The sequence below is a fragment of the Macaca nemestrina genome, chromosome 10, assembly GCF_043159975.1.
Source record: "Macaca nemestrina isolate mMacNem1 chromosome 10, mMacNem.hap1, whole genome shotgun sequence".
Lineage (NCBI taxonomy): Eukaryota > Metazoa > Chordata > Mammalia > Primates > Cercopithecidae > Macaca > Macaca nemestrina.
This window is the reverse complement of record NC_092134.1, coordinates 45,920,182-45,943,685: the sequence shown is the minus strand read 5'-3', so window position 1 is coordinate 45,943,685 and position 23,504 is coordinate 45,920,182. Positions and strand designations below refer to the sequence as shown.

At 35.7% G+C, this 23,504-nt stretch overlaps 1 long non-coding RNA gene and 1 pseudogene across 3 annotated transcripts in view; both read right to left on the bottom strand.

The window, feature by feature from the left end:
* Positions 1-23,504, bottom strand: part of LOC105483778 (uncharacterized) — a 203,235-nt gene that overhangs the window by 102,916 nt on the left and 76,815 nt on the right. For 2 of the 3 annotated variants that reach the window (XR_011608532.1, XR_011608533.1), the window contains exon 7: positions 5,629-5,676. The exons of the other annotated variant lie outside the window; for it this stretch is intronic. This is a non-coding gene — a long non-coding RNA (uncharacterized lncRNA). The remainder of the gene's footprint in view (positions 1-5,628; positions 5,677-23,504) is intronic. 3 annotated transcript variants of the gene reach the window in all.
* Positions 12,870-14,411, bottom strand: LOC105483777 (keratin, type II cytoskeletal 8 pseudogene; annotated as a pseudogene).

Genomic DNA, 23,504 nt, shown 5'->3' with positions numbered 1-23,504 from the left:
GTGTGATCTCAGCTCAATGCAACATCCACCGCCTGAGTTCAAGCAATTCCCCTGCCTTGGCCTCCTGAGTAGCTAGGACTACAGGTGCCCACCACCATGCCAGGCTAATTTTTGTATTTTTTGTACAGACAGGGCTTCACCATGTTGGCCAGGCTGGTCTCGAACTCCTGGCCTCAAGTGATCTGCCCACCTCGGCCTCCCAAAGTGCTGGGATTACAGGCATGAGCCACCACGCCCAGCCCTTGGTACTCCTTATAAATGCCTACTAGTTTATTTTGATTTTCTTTATAAAAGCAGATTTTTCCATATATTACAGAAAAAGCAAGTTTAATATAATAACTAAGACATAATGATTGTGGAAAAAGCTAAAGCTGAAGCATAAAGATCAGGATGGCTATGGCTAAAAAACAGGACGAACAGTAACTAACCTCTTCAGCCTCCAGGGCAGGCACAGATGGAAAATCCAAATTTCAGAAGTGGGACCACAAAGTGAAAGCTCAAGGAAATATCTGAAAAGCTGTCATGGTTGTCCAACCCACCCCATTGAATAAGGCCCCTCTGTCTGGCCTATATCTACTTATCTCAAATGAGTTTTCATTGGCAAACACTAACTCAGAAACATACAGCAAAGAGAATTCTAGAAAAGCAGTTCCAATCAGTCAGCACTGGCCATGCTGAGGCTGAACTGACAGCAGACGATCCAGCATGCACAGTTACCATTTTCTCCATAATACAGAAAAATAGGAGGAGGAGAAGCTACAGTAAAAGCAACAAACGTGTGTCTGGCATTAACTATGTTCCAGGCACACTTGATAAAGCGGTTTACATTTACTATCTCAATTAATTTTCACAAGTTCTCTTTCTGTTTTACATTTGAGGATTTAAAAAAGGTGAATGCATTAGAGCAACAACTTACTACTAAATGGAAGGGCCAAATCTGAAATCTTCAGATTTCAGAGCTTGTATTCAAAAGATGAAACCAGTAATAAAATTCTTTTGTGTTTATTTGTGTGTGTGTGTGTGTGTGTGTGTGTGTGTGTGTGCGCGCGCGCACCTATGAGTCTTTTGTTTTATATTGTTTTAGACTCAAGCGGTACATATACAGGTTGGTTATGTGGATACATTGTATAAAGTGTGGGCTTCTAATGAAATAATCACCCAAATAGTATACACTGTACCCAACAGGTAAATTTTCAATCCTACCCCTTCCCACCCTCCCTTGCTTTAGGAGGAACCAGTGTCTATTATATCCTTCTTTATGCTCACGTGTACCCATTGTTCAGCTCTTACTTGTAAGTGAGAACATGTGGTATTTGATTTTCTGAGTTACAGAAATAACATTATTATCTTTTTAATTGCAAAGTCCTGCATCTATGGTACAAAAGTTGGAGCTTTGTAAAAAAGAAGATATTTGTCAACATAAAGATAGGTGATACAACAATGTATATTGCAATAATAATGTAAAATTACTTTATATGCTTAAATATGTAGTGTATGTGAGAGTTGGAAAAATAAGTTTTTAACAAATGCAACTAAGACATATAACTAGAACTTAATAAAATTATTAAAGACTGAATTGTCCTCCTCTTCTCACTTATATGTTGAATCCCTGACCCCTAATGTGACTGTATTTGGAGATAAGGCTTCAAGAAGGTAAATAAGGTTAAATGAGATAATAAAGGCAGGGCTTTAATTCACTATTACAGATGTCTTTAAAAGGAAGAGACAGCAGAGGTGTAAACACACAGAGAGTCATGTGAAGACACAGTAAGAAGATGCTCACCTGCAAGTGAAGGAGAGAGACTGTAGGAGAAACTGAGCTAGCCAACACCTTAATCTTGGACTTCCGGCATCCAGAACTGTGAGAAATACGTTCTGTTGTTTAAGTCACCCAGTCTGTGACGTTTTCTTATGGCAGCCCTAGCTGACTAATACAAAACCTTTACCTAATGGAGTGGAAAAGAGGATGAATATGTATATGCATTGATGTGATGGGAAGCACTTTTGATGTCACGTGAAAATGAACTTGTTTAAGATAGTATCTGTATTAGTCAATATTCCACTGTAGTTATTAGAAATCACTCTATGTAATTTAAGCAGAAAATGATTTAACAGGAAAATCAGTTCCTTACAATATGTTAGCAGAGGCAGAAGAAGAAGAAGACTCAAGTCTAGGCATCAATAAATGGTTTAAAAAAAATGCAAGTGAATTCTGTTTCAAACCTAGTTAGAGTAATAAGCACTAAATTTATACTTCAGCCTGAAGCACTAATATGAAGAACATTCTACAAAAGAATAATTTTCAAAATACTGGACAGAAGGTGAAAGACAGTGATTCCTGAAAGATAAGAACAAACCAAATGAGCCCTATGATTGTCCCAACTTACTGCCTAGAGAGAGTTTTCAAGCCACTCTCTGGGGCAGGGAGAGATGAATCCCAGATTGGAAGAGACAGAGCTGAGAATGCAGGGAAATCAAGACAGCCATAGTTCATGAGAAAGAATAACACAGCAAAAATTGCTGCACAGAGCGAACACTGTGCAGATCTGTGAAATGTCACCACAGGTATTTCTCATAGCACTTGTCAGCCCCTTCATGTGAGAAAACCACCCAAAGTTAAGCTAGAAAAAAATAATATGAAAAGGTTAGAGAAAAATGTTAACTCAAAATTAAGAATACTAACAGTTCCCATCAGCCAGAGTGGAAAAACAATATAATGTATTGGGTATTAGGTAAAGCACTCAGAGGCTCTTACTGAAGTAGTGGGGAAAGATTGCACTAGGCCAAAAATGACTGATTCTAAATAACAAATACTAATGGAATGATTCAAATGAAGAAAACATAAACACATACACAAATATCTAGCAACCAACAAGGTAAATTTCACAATGTAAATGCATCTGAATCAAAATTACCAGTATGCAAAGAATCAGGAAAATATGGTGCATCATATTTCCATGAGGAGAAATATCAATCCATCAAAACGATAAAGGCGCAGATGTTAGAATTATCAAAAAATTGCATTAAAAACTGCTGTAACTGTATTCCATGTGCTCTTACAGAAAGACACACAGAATATACAGAAAGAAACCTAATAGAAATTTACCAATGACAATTACACTGTGAGATTAAAAAAATGGACTTGATTAACAGCTATGTAAACATAGCAGAAAAGAAGATTAATAAACTTGAAGATGTCACAGTGGAAATGAAGCAAAATGAGGCACACAGAGGAAATAAATTTAAAAATTAACATATCACTGAGTTGCAGGACAACTTCAAGCAATCTACTATAGATGTAATAAGAGTTTCTGAAAAGAGCTGGAGAGGGTCAGTAAAATTAGTAGAAGAAACAATGGCTAAAATTCTTGAAGTTTATGAAAACTAAAAAGATCCAAAAAGTTCAACAGACCTTAAGTGAATAAACATAAGGAAAATTATAGCAAGATATACCATATTTAATTATTAAAACAAAGGATAAAGGGAAAATCTTCAAAATTTCAAAAGAAAATCTCAGGAAAAAAAGGCATAGTATATACAGAGAAACAATGCCAATAACAACAGATTTCTCATCAAAAACAATGTAAGTGAGAAAACAGTGAAGCAATATTATTTAAGTACTGAAAGAAAAAAATCAATTTAGAATGCTATATCTAGTGAAAGTATCTTCCAGAAAATAAGGAAAAATAAATGGGTTTTAGTAGTTGAAAGAATCTATCATCAGCAACTCCATAGTATAAAAAATGTAAAAGAAAATTGCTTGGTCAAAAGAAAAATAGTATTAGATGGAAATACGAATGAACATAGAAAATTATAAGCATGAAAAATGGAAACTCTGAGGTTAAATATGGAAAATATTTTTATTTAAATCTTTTCAAATGATAATTGAGTAAAAAATAATAAGCATGCATTGGAAGTTTTATTATAAATTTATAATTAAAGATAAAACAACAGCAAAAGTGTTGTAGAAAGAAATGGAAATACACTATTTTTAGGTTCTTAAATGATATGTATAATCATTTAATATCATATAACAGTATAATGTAATAAGTCAAGGATATATACCATAAAGTATAAAGCAACCACTAAAGTAACAAAAGTTATATATAAGCCAAAAAATGATATTAAATATATTCATAAGAAAATACTTAGGTAATCCAAAAGAAGTCAAAAATAGTGGAAAAAGAAACACACAGTTGAGAGAAATAGAAAAGAAATAGGGAGACAATAGGATTAAATTGAACCATATCAATATTTACACAAAATGTATATGGTCCAAATATACCATGTAAGAGATAGACATTGTCAGATTGAATAAAAAGTGAAACATATATACATTCTGCCCACAAGAAATGCATTTGAAATGTAGAAACAAAAACTAGTTAGTTGTATGTAAAATGATATAAAAATATAACTTGCTAGCAAACATAATCAAAGGAAAGCTGGATTGGCTATATTGTTATCAGAGAAATTAGATGTCAGAGTAATTGTACATAATATTACTAGGAGTAAAGAGGTAATTTTATAATGATAAATCATTTCTAAAGAAAGACTTAATAATCCTAAACATGTGTACACCTATTAACAGAGTTTCAAAACTTTTTTCTTAAATGGCAAACTGATTTTTAAACTCATGTGGAAATATAAAGGAACTAGAATAATCAAAGTAACAAGACCCACATTCTTCGGTTTTTTTTTTTTTTTTTTTTTTAAGACAGGTTCTTGCCCTGTTGCACAGACTGGAATGCAGAAGCATGATTCAGGCTCACTGAAACTTTCACCTCCCATTTTCAAGCAATTCTCCTGACCCAGCTGCCTGAGTAGTTGGGACTAGAGGCGCCCACCATCACACTCAACTAATTTTAGTTTTTTTTGTTGTTGTTGTTTGTTTTGTTTTGTTTTGTTTTGTTTTTGAGACGGAGTCTCGCTCTGTCGCCCAGGCTGGAGTGCAGTGGCCGGATCTCAGCTCACTGCAAGCTCCGCCTCCCGGGTTCACGCCATTCTCCTGCCTCAGCCTCCCGAGTAGCTGGGACTACAGGCGCCCGCCACCTCGCCCGGCTAGTTTTTTGTACTTTTTAGTAGAGACGGGGTTTCACCGTATTAACCAGGATGGTCTCGATCTCCTGACCTCGTGATCCGCCCGTCTCGGCCTCCCAAAGTGCTAGGATTACAGGCTTGAGCCACCGCGCCCGGCCCTAATTTTAGTATTTTTAATAGAGACAGGGTTTCGCCATGTTGGCTAGGCTGGTCTCAAACTCCTGAGCTCAAGCAATGCACATGCCTGAGGCATACCAAAGTGCTGGGATTACAGGTGTCACCCACCGCACCTGGCCGTCATTCATTCTTGATAAGAACATTTAGAAATGTAGAAATGAAAGGTAATTCACCTAACCTGATAAAGAGTATCTGTGAAATCCCTGCAGCTAAAATCATATTTAATGGTGAAAGATTGAATATCAATCTTGTTGCCAAGATCAGCAACAAGACAAAAAGATATCTGCTCTTATTATTTCTATTCAACATATTTCTGGATGCTATAATTAATGCAAACAGGCAAGAAAGAGAAATAAAAAGCATTCAGATTAGATAGAAATAAGAAAAGGGCAAATTTTATTTGTCCTTACTCACAAATCAAATGATCTGTCTTGTAGACATCTCATGGAATCAACCAAAAACCTACAAAAATCATTAAGTGAGTTTAGCAGGTTTTTATTATACACTATCAATACATAAAGATTGGTTTTATTTTGATATACTAGCAATGGAACAATTATTGCTAACAATTATGAAATTAACAAATTATGCAATTTATAGTAGCATCAAAATTATGAAATATTTAAGGATAAAGCAGAGTGATCTGTAAGACTTGTATATAAAAACTACAAAATATGGCTAAGAGAAGTTTAAGAAATACTAAATAAATTGAGAGATACTTCATGAACATGGTGGAAGGACAACATTTTTAAAATGTCAGTTCTCCTGAAAGTAATCTATAGGTGAAACCCAATCTTTATCAAAACTTATTATATCATGCTTCTTTATTTTTGGCAGAAAATGACAAACATATTATTAAATTCACATGGATATGTAAAAGACCTAGAATAGCCAAAATAATGTAGAAAAAGAAAAAAAATCAGAGGCACAAACTACTCAATTTCAAAACTTACTATAAAGCTATAATAATCAAGACAATGTTCCTTGGGCAAAAGTTCCTAATTTTGGGTTGTACAAAGATTTCACAGATAAGACACCAAGTGCAAAATTAATTTTTAAAAAGTAATTGATAAATTTACCTTTATTAAACATTTCTACTTTTTGAAAGTTTCTGTCAAAAAAGAAATACAATCCACAAAGTGCTGCCAAACAGATCTAATAAAGTACATTATTGAGAATATGTAAGAACTCACTAAACTGAGTAAGAAAAGAGTTAAACTGAGCAAAAACTTGGCACAATACTCTTTCAATAAAACATGTGGATTGCATATAACTACGTAAAAAGATGTGCAATATCATCAGTCATTGGATAAATTAGAACAGATAGTATATTGAGATCTCACTACAACTATTAGAATGGTTAAACAATAATAGCTTAGCCAATACAATAATAAAATGGTTGTAAGGATATGGAGTAACTGGAAGTCTCACAAATTGTTGGTATGAATGTAAAATGGTACAGTCACTTGGAAAACAGTTTAGAAGTTTCTTTAAAAATTAAACATACAACTATCTTATGATTCAGCCATTCAATTCCTAAGTATTTACTCAAGACAAATGATAGCAAAATAGTTATGCAAAGACTGGTACATAAATGCTCATAACAGCTGAGCAATTGCCACAAGTTGAAAATGATCCAACTGTTCATCAAGTAATTGGATAAGCAACCCATGGTATATCTGCAGTATGGTGTACAACATAGTGATAAAAAGGGATGAAGTAATATCATGCAGTAACATAAAAGAATCTCAGAATAATTATTTAAAAAGCCAGACAAAACACCACAAATTGTGTATTAATAATGTATTCCCTTAATATACATTTTAAGATAATGAAAATTTATCTGTTATGGAAAGCAGATAAATAGTTGCCTGGGGATGGGAGGTGGACAATAGTGGAGAGTAGCAAAAGGGAGGGATTACAAAGCAGCAATGATAAACTTTTTAGGGTTTATCATTAATGAGATAATAGATGTGCTCATTATCTTGGTTGTGATTATGGCTTCATGGAGATATGCATGTGGATACATATATATGTATCTCAAATTATACACTGTATTGTATGTATGTCAGTTACACTTTGGTAATTCTATTAAATGCAATAGAACCAATCCTGCCAACGAAGCATTATATCTACAACTATTAGTAAAATTAGGTATCAGAAAGTCACAGTCCATGTAACAGTTTCTAGGAAAGTACCGTTCTTACCTGACTTCAGAAATCAGAACGTCTCTGACAAAGTGGATGGCTCTAGGAACACAACTAGTACAAACACAATCAGCAATGAACTATCTTCTCCACTACCTCTCTGATCTCTTAACTGGGTTCTAATGGCCTTGAACAAATGTATCTAACTGGCAGAGCTAATTGATATTCACAGTCCTAGCTGCAAACCACCATAAGGGATGTTATTTTTAACTTTCCACTTGCAGTATACAATAAACACATACACAAGAGTTTGAAGTGCATATTGAAGAAGCCAATCTAATATGTGATATAGCATCCAGCAGGGTTATTTGAATGTCCTTGTTTCTCTTTTTCTTCTTTTGGTCTCAGCCTTATAGTATGAAACTAAGTTATCTCACAGATACTTCATTTTTCTTTTTTTTTCCCCGTTGTTTTGTTTGTTTGTTTGTTTTTGTTTTGGATAGATGGCATTTTTATGTCTTCAGATTAGCTATTTTTTTTTCTCTGCAGTATCTAATCTACATTGAATCCCACCCCCCAGTATACTTTTGTTCACTCAAACATGTACTTTTCCCTGTAGAAGTTTGATTTGGGTCTTTTATGAAATCTTTCATGTTCAGTATAAACTCTAGCTTTTTTTAACATAAGAAATATGACAAAAACCGCTTAAATGTCCTTGTCTACTAATCCCATCATCTATGTCATTTGGGGCCTGTTTTAATTGATTATTGCCCTTATTATGAGACATATCTTCCTGTTTCTTTGTATACCTGATAAATGTTTTACCTTGTTGGGTGCTGAATATATTTTTATTTTTATACATAATTGTGCTTTATTCTATGATATGGTTTGGTCCTTTATCCCCACCCAAATCTCATCTCAAATTGTAATCCCCACATATCAAGGGAGGGACCTGGTGGGAGGTGATTGGATCATTCGGTGGCTTCCCTCATATTGTTCTCATGATAGTAAGGGAGTTCTCATGCAATCTGATGGTTTTAAAAGTGGCAGTTTTCCCTGTGCGTTCTCTTCCCTGCCACCTTGTGAATAAGGTGTTTGCTTTTCCTATACCTTCTGCCAAAAAAGTAAGTTTCCTGAGGTCTCCCCAGCCATGTGGAACTGTGAGTCAATTAAACCTCTTTTATTTATAAATTACCCAGTCTCAGGTAGTATTTTTATAGCAGCGTGAAAACTGACTAATATAATACACTCTGGAAAATTGTTAATTATGAACAATTTTATCCTTTTGGCCCCAAATATTAACTTTTCTTAGGTGGAACCAGGCAGAATTTAGTCTAGGTCTAATTATTCCTTCATCCCTCTCACTCCTACTGAGGCAAAACCTTTCTCAGAATTCTATCCAATACTCCACACATTATAAAGTCTTCCATTCAGACTCATGCAAAAATGAAATATTTCTAGCCCTATATAAATTTAGGGATTATTTCTTCTCTCCTATTGGTTCTTTCCCATCCTGTAGTAGCCTCCTCATATGCATGCACTGATCAACGTTTGGTTGGAGACTGGAGGAGACCCACTGAAGATCTTCAGTGTACCCTGTAAACTCTAATCACCTTGACCTTCCAGACTCCGTCTCCTTGATTCAGGCTGATAGTTAAACTCTGTCTGGGTTTCCTGTGTTTGGGCAGCAGTATGGAAATTCTCTCAAGACAGTGAGCTGGAGAAATTGAAGAACTCATATTATCTGTTTTCTATCTCTCAGGATTAACTACCCTTTGTAGCTTTATCTCTTAAAGATTGTTTTTATATATATTTGGTACAGTTTTTAATTTGTTTCAAGCAGGAGGTTAAATTGGTCTAGTTATACTGTCTTGGCTAGAAGTAAAAATGTCAAAGGCATTTTTTCATTTTATATACAATTTAAGTAATTTATTCAACAAGATATATATAGCCAAGAGGGACAGAGCAAGACAAAATGAATCTGAATACATGGACTTATTCTATTTTTACCAATTAGAGGTTGTGGTCAAAGGCAAGTCATTTCATCTTTCTAAGCTTCAGCATTCTCCTCTGTGGAATTAAGGTGTTAATAACTGCCTTCTCTGCTTGTGGTGTTATTGTGAGGCTTTAGCATGATTGACATATTTCAAAGAACATATTTAAATAGTTCACCAATGAGAAGCATTTCTATAGCCAATCGGATAAATATTAAAATGCATATTGAAAAGGAAATGAGCTTTGGCTTCAGGGTTACGGCCTCAAAAACTGTTTCTGCTATTTGTTAAGTATACGGTGAGTTGATGAAGCTTTCTGAATCTCAATTTACTCTTCTTTAAAATGAAAGTAACTGTACTTGTATTGAAGGCTTGTTTTAGGCAATGTGAAAGAAAAATATATATAAGATTTCTAGAAAAGCAAACATAGTAGAACATCAATGTGTGCTAACTCTTAGATTACGTAATGAGAAGCAAAAGACAGTAAAGGAAGCAGACTGTGGGTAAAGACAACTCTTCATACATCTGTTACATATTTGTATTATCTGGACTGTTTCCAGAAAAGTGGGTATTAGAGCCACCACCAATCTACATAGCAATTTTGTATGAGTTATAAACGGAAGTCTCCTGTATGTGGACAAATGAGAAAAAGATGCCTCTTGCTTCAGGTGATACAGCTTTGTAGTGGTGAACATGGATTAATGAGCAAAGAGTAAGCTGGATTTTAGCCTCTCACTCCTAGGGATAGGCTTCTCTTTACAGTGCACAAACTGTGCAGCCTCATATGGAGGTGCTAGTAGGAACAGTACCCAGGGCATATTCTCAACATGCTCTCAGCTACATGGCTTCTTGCTCAGAACCTGGGGCATCTGACAAAAATAAATAATCTAAGAATAAGCTGGAGTTGACAACATGGTCCTGAGATATTTAGAAATGTACTTGCCCTGAATCCCAAGAAGTTATGTCGGAGAGTGTAGTATTTGGGAGAAATTGGCAATAGAAAATATTACTATGTGATCTATCCTACTATGAGTCAAATAATGCAGGAATTCTTGTAAATATTGAGAATATAAAATAGGCATCTTGTTTTTCTAAAAATACATATAGAAGGTACCAAAACCTCTTTTAGACTGTATTTTCCTTTTTACTCAAAGAGATTTTTTTTTTAAAGATTGTGTGATTCATTTGAACTAAATTTCTTACTTTCAGGTTGTACCAAAATATAATGCTAAATATTGTATTTGGATTAAAATGTCAAGTAATTAAAACTCATGTTGAAGCTTATCTGTGAAAGTCCTGTTTGAAAGGAATAAGTGAGAAGACAGCAGTGGCACTCCACCAAGACAGATTTCTTAAGGTTGCAAGTATTCCAATCAAGAAAAATATTATTTATGAAAAAGTAACAACAGCCAACAAAGTCATAAATATTTCAGTGAGGTAAGGATGCAACACTATGAACAAATATTCTGTAGCAATTTCAAAAATATTCAAAATATTTACATTATATTTGTACCTTCCTTTATTCATTTACTTGTATATCTATATACTTTCTGAAAATTAATCAAGTCATCCTTCAACTTACTGAATCATTTCCTTACTCAACTTTATAGCAAAAATACTCAAAAGTGTTGTATATATTGACAATAGGCAAAATAGGCAAATCCCTTTATTTTTTTTCCTCGGCCCACATCATTTGAAGTTCTCAGTCACTCATTGGAACAAGTTTTGTTAATTTTAAAGATAATCTAGATCCTTCTAGTTTCAATAGTCTCTTTTCTACATTTCATCCAAATTCTCAACAGTATTTAAAGCAGTTTACCACATATTCCTTTATGAAACTTTTAAGGAAAAGAAGCACTCTTCTAGATTTATTTTTCATTATTTTGAAACAAGACTTTCTATTCTCCTGATTTCCTTTATTGGTTTCTTATGGCAAAGAACCCCAGAATTTCTGATCTTCCTTTCAAAACATAGTTTTTGCTTATAGTTAGTTGCCTGCCACTGGAGATGGAGACTACACTTCCTACTTCAACTCCAGGTATGGCTATGCCATTAGTTCTCACCCATGGAATGTGAGAGAAACTGATTTGCCTCACTTTCAGGTAATATGTATGTATGCTATGATCCATGACCTCCTTTCTATTCTGATGACACAACCCCAGAGAAGCTGAATCTATAAGCTAGAAGGAACCTTAGTCTTTGAATCATTAAATGAAGGAAAGCCTTTTATACATAAATATAAGCCTTTTATATATAATCAGGAACTGGTCTTAAACTATTATGTGAAAGACTTTTGACCTCTTATTTTGTGATTGTCTTTTGTATTTTGGCCTCTATTTTGCCAACAGCTGTTACTACTCTAAGAAAAATAGTGCTATAATAATATAAGCTTATTTGAGATGCATAGCACAAATGGAAAGATTGGTCTTGCCCGGGACAAGGACACTTCTATTACACAAGAAGAGAGGATTATAATACATAAAAATGTGGAATAAGATTGTTGGCTTTGATTATCAGAGGTGTAGATGAATCTCAGCTGATTCTCCATTTTTGCTAGGAACTACGAAGCAAAGCAACCAGAGAGTGGGAGGCCAGGAGAGTCAGACATACTCATATAAGCAAACGATGTGACGCAGTTATCTCAGAGAATGAGAAAGCACAGGAGAATTGTCTGGCAGTATTGAAACACAATTTGAAATTCATAGATTCTACTAAATTTCTTAAAAACTATTCAGCTATCCAGTTGGATTTGTCCAGAGATAAAGTTTAACAGGTGAATCGGACTAAGGGACAGAGGAGCAAAGGACTATTGAAGATTATTTGCACGTAAAGAACTACAGCGTCTAAACTGAGTTGTAAAGGTAGTGAGGACATGGAAAGAGCTCTGAATAGCTACAGAGACATATGGTCAGAGGAACCTGAGGTGTTTTTTTTTTTATTTTTTTATTTTTTTTTTTTAATGGGGGCCAAAAGAATGGTAGGATTAAAGTATTTGGATAAGGGATAAGTAGATGGAATGATAGAAGTTAGTGGTCAAAACCTGAGAGAAAAATGGATGCTGCAATCTAGAAACATGTATTTAGAAATTTTAGTTGGAAAGTTTTAGTGAAAGAGGAAAAATAATTTTCAGCTATTATCACGAAAGTATAACAATATTCTGTCCATGTATGACTCCCTTCATCAGCTGCTCTTTGCCTTGCCTCCAAAGAACTTTCTCCAAACAGCACAATAGACCTGCACAACACAGTACTGTGTAATTCTTCATAAAAAATGAGCGTTAAAGTTTGGAAACTTTACTTGGTTTGCTCACTTTCTTTCTTTCTTCTTTTTTTTTTTTTTGGCAGAGCTAGCTGAGGTTTTATTTTGGACCAAAAAAAGAAGCAATTGAATTGTTTTATAGCTGGAGGCATGGGCAAGGGGGTCCCCACGTAGTAAACTCCCCTGTGGGTGGGCTGAAGGCCCTTAGGTGGGTCTCCTGCTCCCAGTGGTACCCTACATAGCGGTCTCCCTCCCAGGGTCTGGGGCAGCACAAGACGGGTAGGCTGGGAGGGGGTGCCGCAGCTGTTCACTTGGGCAGGACGTCAGAGGACTCGGACACCAGCTTCCCATCGCGTGTCTCGATCTTCTTCACAACCACGGCCCTGGAGGAGCTGGTGCGGCTGAAGGAGCTGGAGCCCGCGCCAGAGCCAAAGCTGGAACATAGGCCGTAGCTGAGGCCGGGGCTTGTGAGGCCCCCATAGGCCGAGCACAGACCACCTGCATAGCGGCTGGTGGTCTTCGTATGAATACTCATGTTCTGCATCCCGGACTCCAGCCGGCTCTCCTCGCCCTCCAGCAGCTTCCTGTAGGTGGCGATCTCAATGTCCAGGGCCAGCTTGACGTTCATCAGCTCCTGGTACTCACGCAGCTGCCGCGCCATGTCTTGCTTGGCCCGCTGCAGGGCGGCCTCCAGCTCGGACAACTTGGCATTGGCATCCTTAATGGCCAGCTCTCCACGCTGCTCGGCATCTGCAATGGCGGCCTCCAGGGAAGCCCTCTGGCCTTTGAGGCCCTCAATCTCAGCCTGAAGCCTGCTGATGTTCCGGTTCATCTCGGAGATTTCAGTCTTGGTGCGCCGCAGGTCATCCCCGTGCTTCCCAGCCAGGCTCTGCAGCTCCTCATACTTGATCTGCTACATGCTCTCAGCCTCAGCCCGGCTGCGGTTGGCGATCTCCTCGTACTGTGCCTTGACCTCAGCGATGATGCTGTCCATGTCCAGGGAGCGGCTGTTGTCCATGGACAGCACCACAGATGTGTCCGAGATCTGGGACTGCAGCTCCCGGATCTCCTCTTCATACAGCTGCCTGAGGAAGTTGATCTCATCAGTCAGCCCTTCCAGGCGAGACTCCAGCTCTACCTTGTTCATGTAAGCTTCATCCACATCCTTCTCGATGAGGACAAATTCATTCTCCATCTCTGTACGTTTATTGATCTCATCCTCATACTTGTTCTTGAAGTCCTCCACCAGCCCCTGCATGTTGCCAAGCTCTGCCTCCAGCTTCAGCTTCTCCTGGCCCAGAGTCTCCAGCTGCCGCCTAAGGTTGTTGATGTAACTCTCAAACATGTTGTCCATGTTGCTCCGAGCTGTCTTCTGCTGCTGCAGGAGGCTCCACTTGGTCTCCAGCATCTTGTTCTGCTGCTCCAGGAACCGTACCTTGTCTATGAAGGAGGCAAACTTGTTGTTGAGGGTCTTGATCTGCTCCTTCTCCTGGGTGCGCACGGCCTGGATGTTGGGGTCCACCTCCAGGTTAAGGGGACTCAGCAGGCTGTGGTTGACCGTGACTGCGGTGATGCCTCTCATGCCGCTGGCCCCACCATAGCCGCCGCCCAGGCCACCCCGAAAGCTGCTGCTTCCCACTCGGGAGAAGCTCGAGGAGCTGATGCGGGCACCGGGCCCACTCGTGTAGGAGCGGCTGCTGAAGGCCCGGGGGCCAGAGGTGGACACCTTGTAGGACTTCTGGGTCACCCTGATGGACATGGTGGAGGGAGGAGTAGAGGCAGGCAGGCTGAACCAGGAGGAGATCCTAGGAGCGGAGATCGGTTTGCTCACTTTCTAGTTGAGTGAAAGTTGCTGAAATTTTCCAGGTTACAATTTCCTCAGCTCTACTGTTGAAATAATGGCAAATATCTCAAAGGATAAGTATACAGTTGAAGGTATGTTTAAGAGTACTCAGAAGTGGCTAAAATATATGATCTCAAAAATAAAGTGTTAGAGGATGCGTCATTATAAAATTATTATTTTATTAATTATTATATTCAAGAAACAGAATTAAAGAGCAAGGATGAAAGTCTACAAGAAGGTAAATATCAACTCAGTCTATGGAAGAGTTCTTAAACAACTAGAACTATCCTCACTGAAAAATTAGGCCAATGTAATCTTTCTCTAAGCTATGGATGCATCAGGAAAGAAAAAGAAAATAAGTGGAATTTTATCTTACCTTCTCAAGGGGACAACAAGAACTCGGTTTCCTAGATAACTCAGTTTCCTTTTTCTCAAGCTCTTGTTACAAGAGTTATTCCTTTTAATTCTGAAATTGATGAGAAGTTAAGGTGCTAAATTTTATCTTTGAGGTGGTAAATTTCTGATGGAGGTGGTCATGTGAATGTCAGAGGATTGAATAATTAGAGGTGCCATAGCAGCCTAAATTTAGCCCAGAAGGAGTTGACATTAAAAGCAGCATGTGGGGATTCAGACAATGAGCATTTTGGTGATTAAAAAAAAAAAATTGTACTATCAAGGGTCACTCCTTGAGTTTCTTAGACTGTGTTAGCCATAGGGTTCTTGTGTCATGTCAAGAGAAGAAAAAAAGTGTTTTGAAATTGGATGTCTCAATAGCTATGATATGTAGGAGACGGGCTACATTAAACATTCATTATAACATTAATAATATATTATCTGATTCATTATATAAAACAATGAATATTCTTTCAAGCTAATTAAGTTTGCATCACTGAGAGTGGAACCCTGTCTTGTTTTCTAGAGGCTTGGCAGCATTTTTCTGGCATGCCAAAGAGAGAGGGAGGAGATATCTGTGTTGTAATCATGCTTGGGGTAAAAATTATCCAAATTCCTTTCTAAAATGAAGCTTCCATTATTCTAAAATCATAAACCTTTCTACATTATAAACTCATCTTTAAAACACCTGAATGGTATTGCCTAGGTTTTCTTATATACAGTCTCATCTGCCTAACTAGAATCTGGCCCAGTGACTAGATTAAAATTATGCTATTACAATATAGCAGATTGATCATTACCTATACTACTAGGAGGTATTCCCTGCTAGGAATCTATCCCTAATAACTCAGCAGGATACACTTCTCACACCTGAATGGTATACCTGTCTGAAAAACCATCTTTATGTAACCTGACAGAACGTTCCCCTCATGTGAGTATATTCTGGATTGAAAATGACAGCTTGCTTTCTACAATCCCCTCTTTGCTATGTTTCTACAATTCACAGAAGACTCATTTATTTATTATTTCATTTGTTTTACATGCTATTGTTTTTCATACCTACATTCATTGGCTTTTATTCTAGTTCTATCCCACATCAACTCCATCTGGGACATCGAGTGATAAAATGTTGATACTAATGGATTTGGGAGGAAAAAAATCCTTCAGTTTGTATCTGTAGTACTGAAGAAGATGGACTCACTTTTGTTCTCCTTATTACTTTCCAGAAGATGACAAAGACGTGCATATCAGCTGAGTCTTCCAAACTGCAAATCAATTCTCCAAAAAAATGAACATTTTTGTTAAACCACATAGGTGCCTTCCTAGGTTTGAAACAACCAACTTGGTGGAATATGTTGGTTGTAATAATAAAAACAGAAAGGTCAAATAAACAAGAAACACATATTCGAGTATGCTTTCAGCAAAATTAAGTACAAATTTCTATGTATTTCATAGTTTCTATTTCATGACCACACTTTCTATGCATTCCTTTATTTCCTCTTTCACTACAGCAAGTTTTTCTACTTTGCAATGCATCCTGTAATTCCCTACAGATCAATCTTTCTAAAACATTGTTACTTGCAGAAGCAAAAACAAGACGCTTGACTCACCTGCTTACAAGATAAATTCCAAGCTCCTTTAGCTGCCCAATCTAACTAGCCCCACCCTTACAGAGCTAAGCTTATTCTTCTGCTACATCAAATCTCTACTCATGTTCAGTAGATCTCTTCCTTGTTTCACTTTGCCACATGTATGTCTTTGCTAAGGAGTTGTTCTCCCTGCTATCTGCCTGCCTATCCCATTTCCCATCAAGACCATACCAAATCTCACTCCAGCCCCTTTCCTAAATTGCAGTTATTTTACTGGCATAAACCTCTGTGACAATCATAAATGATTCCAAGTTACAAGATAGCATGAAAAGCATAATAGTAACCTAGCTTCTTAAGAGACCTAAATATCATAAGTGAAAGGCAAGTTTACTTGCTTTTTACATACTTCTCTTTCTATTCAGGAAAGAGATTTTATCAAAAGTTTATTACATTGACTTTATCAAAGGTTTATTACATTGTTGGTTGGTTGGCTGGTTTTGTCCCACAAGGAAAGTTAAGATCAACAGTTCCATGAGGATAGAGAGTAGGCATTTTATGTTTTTTCATGTACTCTAGTAGAGTATCTGGCACATAGTACATATCAAATGTGCATCTGCTGAATCAATAAATGTTCACTTCCATAGAATTTTATAGGGATCATTGTATAAGGATCACACTTATTTACAAACTTCCTTTGAAAGCTAGTTGTTAGTGTATGATCTTAGAAAAATAAAGTTATGTTTTGTCAGACACACAACATAAAATATGCTATGAATTCCTACCAAAAAAAAATTAAGAAAAATATGAGAGACATAAACTCTCCCTATGGCCTAAGTATAGGCATTTGATGAGGTTTGATAGATTTGAATAAATTGTGTTACCTCCCGATTTTACATTCAACAAACATTTTTTGATTCTTGTCACTGTGTTGGATTTAGGAAATATGAAGACTTAAAAAATTCTATTTCATCAAAAACTCTAAATAGAAGAAAATGACAAATCAATGTACAATTGTTTACAATGTGATCTGAATTGTGATGCAGATTTTATGTACACATGCTGTGAGAGTGTGTATCTCACACTGGATTACACAGAAAGTTTCTCAGAGCTGGTCATATAGAAATTGGGTTTTAAATGACTCATAAATATTAACTTTATTTAAATGAAACAAATGAACAACAGCTGTGTTAGTGAGACGTTGAAACAAGGAAGTGTGTGCCAGTGAAAACATTCCCTGTAAAAGCACGGCAGCCTAGACATGCTCAAGTAATTACAAATATCTTAGTATGATCAAATCTGCCTGTATTGGGTTATGGAGTGAGTAGGAGGGTGGGTAGAAGACAGGTCATCTACACTTCTTAGATTTTATCCTGTAATCAAAGGAGATGCCATTCAGTGTTTCTAGGCACCAAAGTGAAACAATCCAATTTATGCTTAAGACCACTGCCAACAAAGTTTTGAACAGATTGCAGAAAACAAGACTGGGGGAAAGCAGGAGAAATGTTTTGAGGTTTTGGCAGTAATCTTGGTGATAAATCAAATAAACCTGAACTAAGGTAGTGACAGTAAGGATTTTTTTTCAAAAAAAAAAAAAAAGATAAGTTGCATACTTAGTGATAGACATAGCATTGGGCTAAGAGATAGAAAGGAATTAAAGATGATGTTTAACTTTCTGACTTGGCAGACCTAAGTTGTTGAAATATCCATTTAGAAAGAAATGCAGAGAGGTAGATCTGAGGGTTTATAAATTCCTGTATTTTGAATAAACAGAATACCTTTTGTTATAGTAATCATAAAAAATAGAAAGTGCAGTTTTTCCATTTGATAATTCTTATAATAGTGTATAAATCCCCTGGAAGGATAGGCATTAATTAGTATTGTTTAACATCATTTAAGGCTGCATACAAACTAATATTTTACAGAATTTTAAAATAGAAATCAAAATCTTTATTTAATTGCACCAAACATCAATAGTTATCTTTTTCTTTTCTCTTTCTTGTTTCATTGATAGAAACCTTTATTACCTCTGTTTTTTCCAGCAACAACTCAGCAGTCTCCTTTCAGGAGATTACTATTTATTAATTCAATACCTGCCTATTCAAGTAGGGAGATGGAATGAGGGAGGGGAAGGAATTTAAAGGAAAAGGGATCCCTTCATTTAGCCTATTTTATTTATTTATTCACATTATTGATATTCTTTATAGATTGTCTTATACTGACTTGAATATCTGCAGTTCTATTGCCTTTAAAGATCTTGCTTTCTTCCTATCTATCTTAAGGTCACCTCTGGAGAGAAAATGGCAATGTATACTTTGTGTATATAACTTTGCCAGTGACCATTTTTTGTGCCATGTGCAAAGTAGAGCATTACTATCAGTTCACCCCTCTACTACACAGTAAGTTTCTGCTTCAATTTAAAAAATTATATTAACTTATATGAACAGTATAGTAGCTTCCTTGTAACTATTATAGAATTTTGACTTTTAAAAATTAATTTTTAGTTGGCTAGTAAAAGTTACATATTTATGGTATACAACATGATGTTTTAATATATGTATACATTGCAGAATGACCAACACATACTTGTAATTTTTTTTATGGTGAGAACAGTTAGAATTTACTCTCTTAGCAATTTTCAAGTATAGAATATATTGTTACTAACTGTAGTTAACATGATGTAACACAGCTCTCTTGAACTTACTTCTCCTAGGTGAAATTTTGTGCCCTTGGACAAGAATGAACTTTTATACGAAGTGTTTTAAAACAGAAAAATTACTTTATGTGCCATTATAACAATTATATATGCTTACTTTAACTCTAGCAATAAAAAATAAAGAAATTAAAAACAACATAAAATCCTATCTCTCTTTGATAATCTATGTTAATGTATTTGTTGAATGACCTTCCAGAATTTTATGTATATGGGAGGGAGAAATACTGATAATGTTATATTCATGAAGTTAGAATGTACTTCCAATTGCACAATGATTTTTTATTAAATAAAGCATTTTATCTATTTTTCCATGGGTATACAATACCTTCTTGTTTGAATATTCCATAATTTTATTTTACCACTACCTGTTAGTAAATTTGAAGGAACTTCCTTTTTATGTGAATATAAAAAGTGCTTCAGTATGAATCACTGTTACTTCTTTATCTCCTTAATGAGAAAATAAATTTTATACGTATAGACCAAAATGCAAAGCAGAAAAACAACATTAATTTGCACTTTCACCATCAACACATTGAACTACCTCTTTCCCTATATCTTTATGCTAATGTCTCTTTTTCTTATCTTTGCCAATCTTTTAGACAACACTCATTAGTTTGCATAAATGTTAATTTGGAGAACAAATTCTTTGGTTACCCTCTATCAAATAACAAACCCACTCTGCAGTCATACTTTGCCTCCCTCATCCTTGTCTCATATCATTGAAACAATGTTAGCATACCTAACATGCCATATATGTATTTGTTATTTATTGTCTCTCTTCCCCTACCAGAATTTAAGCTCTATAAGAGTTTGGATCTTGTTTTTTTTTTTTTTTTTTTCCTATCTCTAGCAAATCGAGTAGGTTTTGGCATGTAGTAGATATTTAAGAAATAAAATGTGAAATGAATATAGAGTGAATCAAAAATTTTTTTCTTCCTTTAAGAAAACTTATTTTATGTGTGATTCCCCTTTTCCAAACTTTACTACATACTAAATTTTATATTCATTTATATTTATTAACTGATTCTTTACTGTGGTCCATAAGTTAATGTGACTTTTTAAAGTTTTACTTATTTATTTAATGTGTGTGTGTATGTATGTATGTATGTATGTATTTGAGATAGGGGCTCACTCTGTCACTCAGGGTGGAGTGCAGTGACATGATCATGGCTCACTGCAGCCTCAAACTTCTATGCTGAAGGTATCCTCACACCTCACAGCATCCTGAGTAGCTGGGGACTACAGGCATATGCCACCATGCCTGACTAATTTTTGTATTTTTTGTAGAGATGGGGTTTCACTTTGTTGCCCAGGCTGATCTCAAATTACTGGGCTCAAGCAATCCACCAGCTTCAGCCTCCCAATATGCTTCAATTACGAGCATGAGCCACATACTATACACATAACTATACGCAGCCATGTGTATAGTCATACACAGCCTAATGTGCCCATTTTTTTCATCAGTTTTATACACTTATTTTTACTGTAGTTTCTGAATACATGTGAAATTCTGAAAGAACATGTTCCAGCCCAACTTTGTTAAGATGTTGCTTACAACCTCTTGATTATATATTCTTGTGGCTGATTTTTTGAACCACTTAATCGAGTTTCAAATAATCCTATTAGAGTTGTATTTGGAATTGCATTGTTGCATTGGGTGTAGAGATATATTTAGAGAAATTTGGCATATTATTTTGTCTTCCTCTTTAAAACGTATGTCTATATTGTCAAAACTTCTTTTGTGTTTTATAGAGAAAGTTATAGTTTTCTTTAGGTATGGTTTGAATATTTCCTGTAAGTCTGTATATAGATATAATATGCTTTTGTTGCCATTGTGAATGGGCTATTTTTCCATTATATGTCTAGCTTGTTTTTGGATTGCCTTTTGAAAGACTGCTTTACAAGCTCTAAAAAACACTTCATTATAATGCCATAAAGCACAGTGAGAATAAACTAAAGCTCTAGCTATAAAATAGTTTTGATAAAATATGGATTAATAGCCTAAGAAATAGCAAAGTCAACTTGCATTTACCTTGAGGCTAAAAATTGATCTAATTTTTCTTAAAAAATACACATACTCATAATTTGAGAGATGAATTCCATAGACCTTTGCATTTAACAAATATTTTACAAGTGTAATTGAGTCATCTTTTCAAGTTTTTAAATAGTGATTCTTCCTATGTAAAATAAATGTTCTATTTTCTCTACATGTTTAAATAATTTTGAACTAAAATCCCAGGAGTAGACAACAAATGCACTAATCAACACATTTACTTTCTAAAATGCAACTGAAAATCAGATATGTCTGGATGAGAGGAAAAGTAGATACACTCGTAGAGGGATCTGTAAGGTTTGTTTTGTTTGTTTGTTGTTTGTTCATTTTACATAAATGTGATGCTAGGCTTTATATAGTCATTAAAAGTTGCATAAGCTTAGCCATTATGGGAAAATGAGAAAACTTAAAATGAGTAAAATTTCCCAAAGGTGTTTCTAAGTCATACTACTGTTGCTGGGATAATATGATTACTAATAAATGTGTTCAAAGCCAGTTGAGGGAACAGTCTGAGTAAAAAGAAAGCTAAATTGTATCCTTCTGAGTATTTCTAAAATGACCATAGGTTTAATATGTTATAGGACTTCTGGGTACTGATTCTTGAATTGATTACAGTTTTTTTGATAGGCCAATTTGTATGCCCTATTTCAGCTCACAAATACAAGCCAATATTCCTACACTGTTACACTGCCATAATCTGAATGAATCTTCCTGTGTAATTTCCACTAATCATTTTTATACCCCCATCTGTGCAAAAAATCTCCTTGATATTATCAACTAACCATCTGCACATTTATGGAAAGGCTGCACAGTGCCTGCATATGTGAAATCAGCCTTATCCCTTCCCATCACATGTGGAGTTCACCAAAAGAGAGAGTATATAAATATTTTTAAACGTTCCTTCTTATATTAAATAAAGATGCATGAGTTGACTAATGTAATATAATCAAGCTGCATAATATAAGTATCAGCCACAATATTTCAAAGTGGCAGTTTTATTCTTTGTGGGTGAAAAAAAGTTTTAAAAATTAATGCACAAAATAAGGAAATGGTTTTAAAGCAAAGCTGTGCTAAATTGACAGTTTTGCCTCACAACATTTTCTTGGAAGATAAAAAGGCAATTTCTGCCAATTTTACAAAAATGCCTCTCCTTCTCTGCCTTAGTTGCAATCCCCTAGGCTCTTTATATCTTCTCCAGTAGACGAAGATGCCATTTCTCCAGGGAATGAAGAACTAATCCCACCATTTGACATTCAGCATACCACGTTCTGGTTTTCTGAAATTTTTGAAAGATCTGCGATATGGGGGACCAGATCTTTTATTTCTGCTCCCGCTCCCCATGCTCATCTCACTAGAACCCACTCCCATAGACCTGTTGCAGGATTTTTCACCATCAGTTTGAATGTTTTGTCTTTTCTCAGAACAACTTCTTGTATCTTTTCAAATATTTGAATAATACTTGACAACTGAAATAACGTATTTTACTAATTTTTAAGAATATTTTAGTCTCTGAAGTTCGCTTTAATGGGATTTACTCAACAGGCTGCATATTTTAACAATCAGCTGTGTGCTTTGATTGTGCTGCATATTTGAATACTTAAGGGTTTATATATTTTTTTGATTGAGACTTATACTTTAATGAGCCACACAAATTGTGTCTGTGCAGAGAAAGTCTCAGAAACTTCGTATTGAAGTGTTTTGAGGACATTCTTTTTGTATTCTTGTGTATGTGCATATGTATGTGTATGTGTGTTGGGAGAGAGTTTTGGCTGGTGTCTGGTTACTTGCAGTTAGGGATAAGCCTTAGGAGAATACATTTGCTTTAAAAGAAAGATGAGGACCAATCTCTCATTCTAACTTGTGATTTCCACTGAATAAAATTGTGCTTTCATTTTTAAAATGCCTGAAATCCCATTCCTTTGAGATAACATTAATATTTTAGTGACCAATCTTTTATTTATCTCTGTGTGTAGGTATGTGAAGGGATGTATAAACTCCCAAACAGCCTGGTTTCATCACGATGTGCTGAACCCAATAGCGTAAAAATCAGGAAACAGTTTTATTTTCCACTCATGAAGGAACTTTTAAAACACTCTTAAGGTTCTCAGTTCTCTGCCTCTTAGCAACAATGTGGTCGGATCTCAGAGCTTACAAGTCACTTTCAGGCAATGAAAATGTCTAGTCTCAGCTAAGTAAAAATTTTAATCTTCCATTCAATGTAAGAGTTCTTTTTTTCCCAGCCCAGGTGTGTGATTTTTTTTTTTCTTTCTTCTCTCCCATAACTGATTAGAATGAATAAA